We start from the raw sequence: 13,284 nt of genomic DNA, 5'->3' as shown, positions 1-13,284 counted from the left end.
ATGTGGCACTCCTTTGTAAAGTAAGCAGAGGATAAAAAGGTCAACGGAAGGAGATCAAGGGAGGATTAGGAAAAAGGCTTCTGTGGAAAGATCAGTCTGTGGAATTAGGACATTTTATTTGACGACCTGTGGGAGAGATAAAGTGTTGAGATGGAATGAGAGGACCAGCGGGTCGAGGGTTTCCTTATTGGGGATAGATTAAACCTCTTAGATAGAACGTTACAAGGTTTATTCTTGGTTTGACTTAGGGCCCTGTCCATAATATGAGAAGGGTATCCTCAATCAATAAAGAAACTCTTGTTACCGAGTGCTTCATTACATAGGTCAACCTCATCACTGCAGAGGCAGCAGACTCCAAGGAACTGTGAAAGAGGTAGTAAGTTATAACATACCATGGACGAAAGCAGCTGTAGAGAAGGTAATTGTGTGCTTTAGTTGGTTTCTACTCTACCCTTTCCTCCTTTTATTTGCCTGGCTTTGTTCCTCCTCCTACATATGTTACCTGATTTTTCCTTTTAAGTTGCACATCTAATGAAAGCCATACACAAAAACTTGCACATGAAACAAACTTAATGATTTGTGATAGTGTTCCTTAATGCTTTAGTTAAGCACATTTAATAGTTTAACAGATAAACAAAACCAACCAAAATAATGCTGAAGTATACTAAAAAAACTGTACGTATGAGATATCTGCTATATACATATTCTCTTTCCATACAGTATATGGTTGAAATCAGGCTCAGACAAGAAATTTAAAAGCAATGTCATGACCTATCATGTCTGCTTTCATTTTATGACTTGGGAACATCAATGAAGCAGTCTATCTGAACTTGGCCTGAAGCATGATAAGCTACAAGAACATTCCTGAATCTCTAGAATCTTTAATCACTCAGCCTTGAGTGGTGACACCATTGTACTGATTCATCCAACAAATTTACTTCTTATCTTTGCTACAATATTACCCACTTAACATGGTAAAGGACTGGAATAAAAATAATAATAATTGTTTACATTTCTATAGCACTCTTTCTCACTACTCAAAACACTTTACCTAGTGAGCCACTTCAACTACTACCAGTGTGCAGCATCCACCTGAATGATGCAATGGCAGTCCTTTATTATTTTATTAAGCATGCAATCTTGTTGAACATGCTCAAAGATGCCAACATAAGCTCCATCTCCCTTACATTTCTGTTCTCCAAGGCAGGTCGTTACAAAGTACAATTAATAGGCTATGTTCAAAATTCAAATTTCACAGTGGCTAATTAAAATAAACTACAGATACATTTTTGGGGTCATAGGTCAGGAACTGGAATTGCAAAGTATCTTAGTGAAGGACATAATGGTCATGTAGTTTTCTTGTTTTCTCTGGCTCAGTTAGTGGATGCATCTGAGAATCTTATGGTGTAATGGTCCAGTTTATTGACTACTTTGGCCCTGATCCCGCCTTTCATCTGCAGTGACTCTAGACTTCTACTGCAAAATGGCGAGATAGCGGTGACTTTCTTTTTAAAATAAATTATGTTGCTATACATCATTGGTCACATTTAGAGCAGTTGTTCTGTCTCATGGACATAAGACATAACTGTCCTGTACAGTCGTGGGCAAAAGTTTTAAGAATGACACAAATATTAATTTTCACAAAGTTTTTCTGCCTCAGTTTTTAGGATGGCAATTTGCTTATACTCCAGAATGTTGTGAAGAGTGATCAGATTAATTGCAATTAATTGCAAAGTCCCTTTTTGCCATGAAAATTAACTTAATCCACAGTGAGGCGAAGACTTTTGGAGGATGGCCTGGTGTCAAGAAGGGCAGCAAAGAAGCCACTTCTCTCCAAGACAAACAACAGGGACAGACATATCCAACATAAATGGCTCAATGTTTCACTTAAATGCTAAATATGCAACCTAAATGCTAAATTTCACAATTAAATGGCTAAATATCCTAATTTAATGACCAATTGTTACACTTAAATACTAAATGTTGCACTCAAATGGCTAAATGTCTCACTTAAATTGATAAATAACACACTACTTTTTCTCCTTTCGGGTGCTCCCATTTGGGGTTGCCACAGCGGATCATCTTCTCCATATCTTTCTGTCCTCTGCATCTTGTTCTGTTACACCCATCACCTGCATGTCCTCTCTCATCACATCCATAAACCTCCGCTTAGGCCTTCCTCTTTTCCTCTTCCCTGGCAGCTCTATCCTTAGCATCCTTCTCCCAATATACCCAGCATCTCTCCTCTGCACATGTCCAAACCAACGCAATTTCGCCTCTCTGACTTTGTCTCCCAACCGTCCAACTTGAGATGACCCTCTAATGTATTAATTTCCAATCCTATCCATCCTCGTCACACCCAGTGCAAATCTTAGCATCTTTAACTCTGCTACATCCAGCTCTGTCTCCTGCTTTCTGGTCAATGCCACCATCTCCAACCCAAATAACATAGCTGGTCTCACTACCGTCCTGTAGACCTTCTCTTTCACTCTTGCTGATACCCGTCTGTCACAAATTACTCCTGACACTCTTCTCCACCCATTCCACCCTGCCTGCACTCTCTTTCTCACCTCTCTTCCACAATCCCCATTACTCTGTACTGTTGATCCCAAGTATTTAAACTCATCCACCTTCGCCAACTCTACTTCCTGCATCCACACCATTAATAATAATAATAATAATAATTCATTACCATTCCACTGACCTCACTCTCATTTACACACATGTATTCTGTCTTGTTCCTACTGACCTTCATTCCTCTCCTCTCTAGAGCATATCTCCACCTTCTCCAGGGTCTCCTCAACCTGTTCCCTACTATTGCTACAGATCACAATGTCATTAGCAAACATCATAGTCCACAGGGACTCCTGTCTAATCTCGCCTGTCAACCTGTCCATCACCATTGCAAATAAGAAAGGGCTCAGAGCCGATCCCTGATGTAATGCCACCTCCAACTTGAATGCATCTGTCACTCCTTCCGCAGACCTCATCACTGACACACTTCCCTCGTACATATCCTGTACAGCTCTTACGTACTTCTCTGCCACTCCTGACTTCCTCATACAATACCACAGCTCCTCTCAAGGCACCCTGTCATATGCTTTCTCCAGTTCCACTAAGACACAATGCAACTCCTTCTGACCTTCTCTAAACTTCTCCATCAACATCCTCAGAGCAAACATTGCATCTGTGGTGCTCTTTCTTGGCATGAAACCATACTGCTGCTCACTAATCATCACCTCGCTTTTTAACCTAGCTTCCACTACTCTTTCCCATAACTTCATGCTGTGGCTCATCAATTTTATTCCCCTGTAGTTACTGCAGTCCTGCATATTCTTAAATATCGGCACCAGTACACTTCTTCTCCACTCCTCAGGCATCCTCTCACTTTCCAAGATTCCATTAAACAATCTGGTTAAAAACTCCACTGCCATCTCTCATAACACCTCCATGCTTCCATAGGTATGTCATCTGGACCAACGGCCTTTCCATTTTTAATCCTCTTCATAGCTGTCCTTACTTCCTCCTTGCTAATCCGTTGCACTTTCTGATTCACTATCTCCACATCATCCAACCTCTTCTCTCTCTCGTTCTCTTCTTTCATCAGCCTCTCAAAGTTCTCTTTACATCTGCTCAACACACTCTCCTCGCTTGTGAGTACGTTTCCATCTTTATCCTCTATCACCCTAACCTGCTGCACATCTTTCCCAGCTCGGTCCCTCTGTCTAGCCAATTGGTACAGGACCTTTTCTCCCTCCTTAGTGCCTTCGCAACCCCTCTCTTCACCTTACGCCTTATCTCCTTATACTCTTGTCTACTTTCTGCATTCTCTCTGACTATCCCACTTCTTCTTTACCATCCTCTTCCTCTGTATACTCTCCTGTACTTCCCAATTCCACCACCAGGTTTCCTTTTCCTCCTTCCTCTGTCCAGATGTCACACCAAGTACCCTTCTTGCTGTCACCCTTACTACATCTGCTGTAGTTTCCCAGCTGTCTGGTAACTATTCACTGCCACCCAGTGCCTGTCTCACCTCCTCCCCAAACTCAACCTTGCAGTCTTCCTTTTTCAACTTCCACCATTTGATCCTTGCCTCTGCCCTCACTCTTTTCCTCTTTTTGATCCCCAACTTCATCCTACAGACCACCATCCTATTCTGCTTAACTACACTTTCCCCTGCCACCACTTTGTAGTCTTCAATCTCCTTCAGATCAATTCTTCCGCATAGGATGTAATCCACCTGTGTGCATCTTCCTCTACTCTTGTACGTAACCCTATGTTCCTCCCTCTTCTTAAAATACGTATTTACTACAGCCAAGTTCATCCTTTTGGCAAATCCACTGTCCTCTGACCTTCTTCATTCCTCTCCTTGACACCATACCTATCCATAACCTCCTCATCTCCACTGTTCCCTCCACCAACATGCTCATTGAAATCCGCTCCAATCACCACTTTCTGTCCCTTGGGTACACTGTTCATCACTTCATCCAACTCACTCCAAAAATCTTCTTTCTTGCCCATTACACACCTAACTTGCGGTGCATATGCACGAACAACATTCATCATCACACCTCCAATTTCCAGCTTCATAATCATTACTCTGCCTGACACTCTTTTCACCTCCAAAACACTCTTGACATACTGTTCCTTCAGAATAACTCCTAACCAATTTCTCCTCCCATCCACACTATGATAGAACAATTTGAATCCACCTGGCCTTACTCCCCTTCCATTTAGTCTCTTGCACGCACAATATATCAACCTTCCTTCTCTCCATCATATCTGCTAACTCTCTCCCCTTACCAGTCATACTGCCAACATTCAAAGTTCCTATCCTCAGTTCCACTCTCTTTACTTTCCCTCCTCTCCTCCTGCCTCTAGACACATCTCCCCCCTCTTCTTCTCCTTCTTCTTCTTCTTCTTCGGCCAACAGAAGCCCAATTTTGGCCAGCAGCCTGTTGGCTAACAGTACTGGTGGCGGTCGTTGTTAACCCGGGGCTTGACCGATCCGGTATGGAAATTTGCATTGTTGTCCGCATATTGATTTGGCAAAATTTTACACCGGATGCCCTTCCTGATGAAACCCTCCCCATTTATCCTGGCTTGGAACCGGCACGATGAAACACACTGGTTTGTGCATCCCCTGTGGCTGAATTTTGCACTTAAATGATTAATGTCCAAAATAAATGGTTAAACAAGTAACTTAAATACTAAATATCCAACTTAAATGGCTACATGTCGTAATGTATGCTAAATATCCAACTTAAATGGTAAATGTCACACTTAAGTATAAGCTCATTTGCTATAAGAGCCGAGGCACTTATAAAGAAAAACAGAAATACAATTATCAGCCACAGTGGGGCTTTAATGAAACTGGTGTCAATAGTAGAAGTAGACATGGTATCAGCTCATGTGCGCATTGCCTACCTTGCTCCACCACGACAGTTCACTCATTGACTCAGTTTGAATGGGAATCTTCTAACAAGATGTGTTTTAAAGTGAGATTTAGTTAATGGCTTTTTTAAAGTCACTTTTCATGATCTGAATGCTTAAACTGATATGGTATAAAAGCTCACAATTTGAAAAGGAAGTGACAGGGAAAACGACAGACAGGAAAAATGGTTAAAAACCTCATTGGATGCTTTGATAGCATTAACGAAACATCACAATGCGAGACTTTCAAGTGACATAGTCCAGCATTAGACTGAGCTAGCAGCATAACTTCTGTTAATTTTTCCACATCTGTCATGATACCTCTGAATATTGTGTACTCTGTTTAGATTTGAGCATAATCTTTTTTCATTATTGTCACACATTTTCTAAGTGAATATGCAGACATAGAAGAGTGAGTGCGACACTAATTTGTATATACTGTAATAATCAGAAATGTTTATGTACCACAGGAAATATTAACACAGTAAACTTGTCATTTATATAGAAAAATTAAGTTGGGTATTTAAGTTTAAATATTTAACATTTAAGTTTGATATTTATGCATTTAAGTGTAAAATGTAGTCATTTACATGTGACATTTGGCATTTAAGTGCAACATTTAGCCATTTGAGTGTGACATTTAGCCATTTAAGTTGTACATTTAGCCATTTAAGTTGGACCTTTAGCCATTTAAATATGGAATTTGGCATTTGAGTGACATTTAGACATTTAAATGCAACATTTAGAATTTAATTAGGATATTTAGCATTTAAGAACATCATTTAACCATTTAAGTTGGATATTTAGCATTTAAGTGTGATATTTAGCCATTTAAGTGCATAATTTAGCATTTAGGTGTGACATTTAGCATTTAAGTTGAACATTTAGCCATTTAAATATGCCATTAAGGATTTCAGTATGACATTTAGCCATTTAAGTTGAATATTTATCCAAGTGTGACATATAGCATTTAACTGTAACATTTAAACATTTAAATAAGACATTTAGCCATTTAAGTTGGATATTTAGCATTAACGTTGGATATTTGGCATTTAAGCACAACCTTTAAGATTTAAGGTGGACAATTAGCATTTAAATGTGACCTTTACCGTTTTGCAAAGACATTTAAAATTTAACTTGGACATTTAGCAGAGACTTTTAGCATTTAAATTGGATATTTAGTATATAACTTGGACATTTAGTATTTAGCAGAGATATTTACCAGGTAAGTTGGATATTTAGCATTTAAGTTGGAAATTTCGGATTTAAATGCAACATTTGGCTTTTAAGTGTGACATATAGCATTTAGCAGAGACATTTAGCATTAAAATTGGACATTTATTATTAGCAGGGAAATTCAGCATTTAAGATGGGTATTTAGCATTTAATGTAAATTGAGCATTTAGCAGAGGAATTTACCATTTTTTAAGTTAAATATTTGCAATTTAAACAAGTGATTTCACATTTTGCAACTTAAAAACCCACTCGAGAAGAAAATAACATTTTTACATTTGGCATTATGTAAATATACAATAAATGATGGTACAAGTCCTTCATATTTTCTAGTCTTGCTGCATTTTCTTCCTCTGCTGCCAGTCAATCTATTTAGTGCCTTTTGTCTGCTCTAATGCTTTGCAAATTTTGCTTTGCTTCAGCATACTCTGCCCGTGACTTTGCCTTTTCTGCACATATTCAGCTATTGTTCACCACTGCATTCTTCCCCCTTCTCTATTGTATTTTGAACAGTGTATCTGCCAAAATACACTCCTTGTGATAGTGCTTCTTATGGTCAAGCACTTACTGATATGATTAAACAATTGTCTCTTTAACTCTGGTCCACAAAATGTCTGTTGTGACTTCTTTTTTCATAAGTTCTTTAAGCACTTGAAACTTGCTACTTACTGCCACTCTAAAGTCTTGAAAATTCAATTCATCCTTCAGAATTCTAGTGTCAATTTTCCAATGTTCAGATGATGCTCATGTCCAATCATTAATTAATTTCAGCTTTAGTAATTCCACTACCAGATGGTGGTCTGAAAGTACATCTGCTTCTCTTCTTACTTTTAAATCCTGTAAGGATCTTATAAATGTCTTGCTATTGCAGACATAGTCTATCTGGTTTTTGGTGGAGTGGTCTGCTGAATCCACCTATGGAAAAGCTAGCATACAGGGATGAGGTGGAGCGACTGTCAGAGTGGTGCACAGTCAATAACCTGCTCCTCAACACCAAAAAAACAAAGGAGCTTGTTATTGACTTTAGGAAAAACAAAACTGACATCCAGCCACTCATCATTGGCGGGGCCTGTGTGGAGAGGGTTCCGGTGTTCAGGTTTCTTAGTATGGAGTTGGAGGATGACCTGACCTGGAGCGCCAACACCAAGGAGCTGCTAAAGAAGGCGCGCAGAGACTGTATTTTCTGAGAATTCTCAGGAAGAACCACCTCCCAAAAAATCTGCTCCTTGCTTTTTATCATTGTTCCATCGAAAGTGTGCTCACGTACGGACTGTGTGTGTGGTACGGCAGCTGCACATCCTCAGAAAAGAAAGCACTCCACAGGGTCGTCAGGATAGCGGAGAGAACAATTGGTTGTACCCTCCCCACTCTGGAACAAATCTACACCTCCTGAAGCCGCAAAAAAGCAATAGACATTTCACAGGACTCATCACATCCCGGTCATTGCCTCTTCCAGCTTTTGCCATCGGGCAAGAGATACAGAGCTATGAAAACCAGGACAAACCGCCTTAAAAACAGCTTTTATCCGAAAGCAATCATGGCCCTGAACTCAAAATAAAACTGCTCCATATTATTCTTCCAATGTGCAATATTAGACCTTGAGTCAACAAGTGCAATTTGTATATTTATTACTATTTGGTTTGTTATTATTTTCTCTCTTCTTGTCTTTTTGTCTTTTTAACTCCTATTCCTCACACTGAGTCGATTGCACCTTCAATTTCGTTGTTCCTTTGTAAAAGTGACAATGACAATAAAGATCTATCTATCTATCTATCTATCTATCTATCTATCTATCTATCTATCTATCTATCTATCTATCTATCTATCTATCTAAAAACGCATTGCCTCCATTATTAGGCATTTCGCCAAGTCCTTCTTGCCCCACTGTTTCCTCACGCCCATTGTTGTCCTTTCTAATCTTAGTGTTATAGTTTCCAATCAGGATGTTGAAGACTTTCTTTGGACTGGTATCTAAGACAGTCCACAGTTTATTATAGAACTGGTCCTTGACTTCTTCTTCACTGTCATTGGTTGGTGGTGTATAGCACTGTATCCTGTTCAGTTTGTTCCTCTTATTCTTGCATTGGAAGAATGGTATGGTGGTCCTTGGTACATGGGCTTCCCATCTGATAAGCTCTTATTGTTCTGTTTTTGATAGCATTACAGCCATTCCTTGAGTGTGTGGGGAGTAGTCTTCCTCATGTTCTGAATAAAGCACCATCTCTCATTAGATGAGTCGTTGCTAACCTGACTGTGTCCAAGTCTTTCTGATCCCAAGCAGGGCTAGATTATAGTTCCTCATTCCTGCTGTCACTTGTGCAGTCTTTTCTGTTTTGAATATGGTTCCTACATTCCACATCCCTATAATAATTGTCCTGCCTGAGTTGCCTTGATCATTTGTAAGTGTATCTGTAACACTGTTTTTTTTAATGTTAATGGATTGCTGGTCCATTTCACAGCCACTAACCCTGTGGACTAGGTTGTCTGTTCTCTACTCTCTATTTGTCTGTCTTGGTTAGCACCACTAGAAGCTTCAGGCTCCTGCACGGCATAGCTCTGAGGGTCACTGAGGCACAGAAGCCATCGCAGCAGGATCAAAGCAGGTAAACCTTTGTGACAGATGACCTGACTTGGTAAGATGATCATCTAGTATGGACACTTTGTTCAAACATTTAACAAATCAGAATTCATTTACTCTTTTAGCATTTTTATATAATATTCTTTCATTATTCACTATATGATATTAGTTCACATAGAATAGCTGTACACTGTATTAAATACAGTAAATGTTCTATTTGGTATGCTAATGCTTGCCACCACTAGGGGGTGGTAAAGTCATTATAACTTTATGCTTAATTACAATCCTGCAGATGGCCTTTGTGTGTTTTATGAAGTGCAGTGCATTTGGAGAGGATTTTCGCAAACATGAGTGAATACACGTTTTAAAAAAAAAGTCTTATGGTTTTTAAAAAACTGAATAAATTTGTATTACAGGACATATGACTTGGCAGCAATAAAATCCTACCAAAAAGCTTTGTCAGATATTAGTAACATTGCTTAATCTACAGTATTTTAGGCTTGCTGTTAGGCCAGAACAGCTAAGGTACGTCACCAGAGCACTACCCAGAATGGAATCTCCAGTTTACCTAACGCACACATCTTATGGTTATGTGGGAGAACAACCTGAGTACTTCAAGGCAAAACTTTACACACTCAGACAGATACAAAACTTCACAAAACAAAGGCAGGTGAAGGAATTGAACCAAGGACACTGGATCAATGGGTATCATTTGTACCAACTATCAGACATTAATACGATTCAATAATGAGCCTTCATAGTGAGCACCATTCATGTTTCTGGAATCAAGAATAATATTTGAAAGCCATTCATTATTTTATAGAAAATCATTTTATACTGATCACTGTTGCACAGTACCTTTCTAGAGAAGACAATAAAGCAGTCACTATTTTACACAATAAACACAAAGTTCTTTATAAATCAGTTAGCATGTCAATATTAATCTACTGTATATGCAAAGAAATATTTCATTTTGAATTTACTTTTTTATAGTGCTCATCACTGATTGCAGGCTAAGAGTGCTGATGTTTAATATAGACAGAAATATGCCTAATATACGCAGAGAATTTATAACAAAGAAGAGGAATTTTCTCTAAATGTAGAATAAATTTTATCTTTTGTGCAAAATGTACTGAGAATCCTAAGAAACTATTTCTAAGTCAGCCCTTATGCGAGTTCTTACCTTGGCATTAGAATACTAAAACAGTAGTGGTGAGAATAGGCCATTCACCTCAACAAGGTTGCCAATCATATTCACCTAGATTCTCCAAAATAACAACAAGTTGAATTTTAAAGCTTCCTAAAGTCTTAATCTCCATCACACTATCTAGTAATTTATTCCATGTGCCTATGGCTGTTTGTGTGAAATAAAACTTTGTAACATTTGTGCAAATTTGCCCTTAACACGTTTCCAACCATATCCATGTGTTCTTATTACAGAATTTATTTTAATATAACAACTGGGATCCACTTAACTAATTCCCTTCATACTTTTATACACTTCCATCACGTCATCTCTTCTCTGCTCACTTACCTGAAAAAGTTCCACTCCTTCAGGCGTTCCTTATAGTTCATATAAACCTCTCAGTCCTAAAATCAGCCTAGCTGCTTTTTCACTGCATTTTCTCTAGTGTTGATATGTGTCTTATGTAATATGAAGGCCAAAACTGAACACTGTACTCCAGGAGAGGCCTCACTATTGTCTTATACAGCCAAATCATAACCTCCTTTGACTTGTACTCCACACATTGTGTTTTATAACTTAACATCCTATTAGCTTTCTTCATCACTTTTGTACACTGTCTTTTTGTAGATAGTGAGGAGTCCAATATGGCTCCCAGGTCTTTCTCATAAGTAGTACTTTTAAGTGTTAGTCCCCCCATTGTGTATTCATATCTAACATTTCTACTATCTACATGTAACACATTACATTTACTTACATTAGGTTTCACGTGCCACAGATCTTTCCAGGCCTGTGTGTTGTCCAGGTTTCTCTACAGTAATTCAGCTGATTCTACATCATCTACCTTATTAACCCAGTATGGTGTCATCTGCAAAACAACTGGCCCTATTTATCATATTCTTAATCCTGATTGTTTATATTAAAAACAGCACTGATCTCTGAGAGACTCCACTTTAAACATAACCTAAATCTGAAACAATTCCTCTCAACATTGTGCTTCCTGCATTTGAGCCAGTTCTGCTCCCACCTACACAGTGCTCATTGAATTCCCACTTGTTTTACTTTGATCACTAACCTTTCATGTGGTACCTTATTGAAAACATTGTGAAAATCAAGGCAAATATGCATCTCCCTTATCGAATGATTTTGCTGCTTCCTCATAAAACTCAGCATATTAGTGAAAAACACCTTTCCCCATCTGATCTCATGCTATCTATTTGCTAGCACTCCTGTTCTAGACATGTGCTGTTTGATCTTTTCCTTAATAATACCTTCCCTTAATTTACTTGTGATGTTTGATAAGCTTAATGGCCTACAGAGACTTTGGTCACCCATTTTGTATTATGAGATAACATTTTCTAGCTTCTAGTCCTTAAAATGTTCTCCAGTGTACAGAGATAATCCATACATATTTACCAAGGATTTATATACTTTATGTACTGACTAGTTTCCTTATGTACTTGAGGATAAATGTTATCTGGTTCTGTCAATTTGTTAGATTTCAGCCAGTTTACTCAATGCAGTACTTCTCCCACTGCAATTTCCAAATTACTAAGTACATCTTTAGGGTTACCTTTGGGAGGCTATCAACTTCTCTGTCATGAAACTAGGGAATCCCAAAAGCACAGGTATTAAAACAGTTTCAAAAGTTGCCCACTAGAAGGGGATAGAGGCACTGTCAAAAGCCCGGAGTAGAAACCAATAAGGGCCTTACAAAGTCTTTATGAAATAAGTTTATTTTAACCAAAGGCTGCGCAAGCACTAAAGCACCAAAGAGCAAAAAGGAATTGGCCGAAAGGCAAGGTAATACACAGAAAAGAAAGTCCTAATGCAGAATGCAGTAGCAAAGTCAAAAACAGAGCAGAGGTTTCAATATGAAATCCAGAAGCGTAGTCAAAACAGGTTCAAAAATCCACAAAGAAAAAGATACTCACAAAACTATCCTCTCCTTGGAGTGTTCGAATGAACCGCCAGGAACTATGGAAGGTCCTCCCTTAAAAGGGTGGAGAGCCGTTCTTGGCGGTGATTGGCAGGTGGCCCCACCCCTTGGGGATCCACCCACTAAACATAAAGGGATATAATCAAGGCCTAATCCACTAACACATAACCAAAAAGAAAAATGTACATAATAAATAAAAAACATTAATACAAATAAATTATACAAATTTGGACAAAACAGACAAGAAACACAACTGTGAACACCAGCCAGGAGGAAAATGACATGTGTAAAGATCAGAAAAATACAAGTTCAGAGCATTCACAATTTCACTGTTAAGATTTTAATTCACTTTTACTACTCCTAATATTCTTCATCTCCACCTTAACCACCTTTTACTACTAAAATATTTTTGGATCATCTTTCTCCTCTTATTTTCCTTTGACTGGCTTTCAGCCTCCTTATTACTCTTTTTAATGGTTACTGACATGGTCTCATAAGTCCTACTGTTAGCACTGGATTTATTAGTCTTATATGCCTCATAATGCTGTTTATTTCCTTTGCACCTTTTTTTTTTAGATTTTTATTTAAATTTTTACTCAAAATTTTTACTGCTTCTATTTTTTGAAATGAACTTGTCCTGCATTATATCTAAAACATATTTAAACCAGCCTCACATGTCCTCAAACATGTCCCCACACTTTATCTTATTTAGGATTTTACCTGCTCGAAGCTTACCCTATTAAAATTAAATATAATTATTGCATTTTAGTTTTTGAATATATGCTCTACCAAAACACAGTGAAATGCATTATATTGTGGTCATTAAATCCAGTTGGTTTAATTACATCTATACGCTCAATCCTATCCTGATTATTACGGAATTCTATATCTAGACAGGCTTCCTCTATGTTGGTGCTT

Source organism: Erpetoichthys calabaricus, chromosome 2 (genome assembly GCF_900747795.2).
Source record: "Erpetoichthys calabaricus chromosome 2, fErpCal1.3, whole genome shotgun sequence".
NCBI lineage: Eukaryota > Metazoa > Chordata > Cladistia > Polypteriformes > Polypteridae > Erpetoichthys > Erpetoichthys calabaricus.
This window is presented reverse-complemented; position numbering follows the sequence as displayed.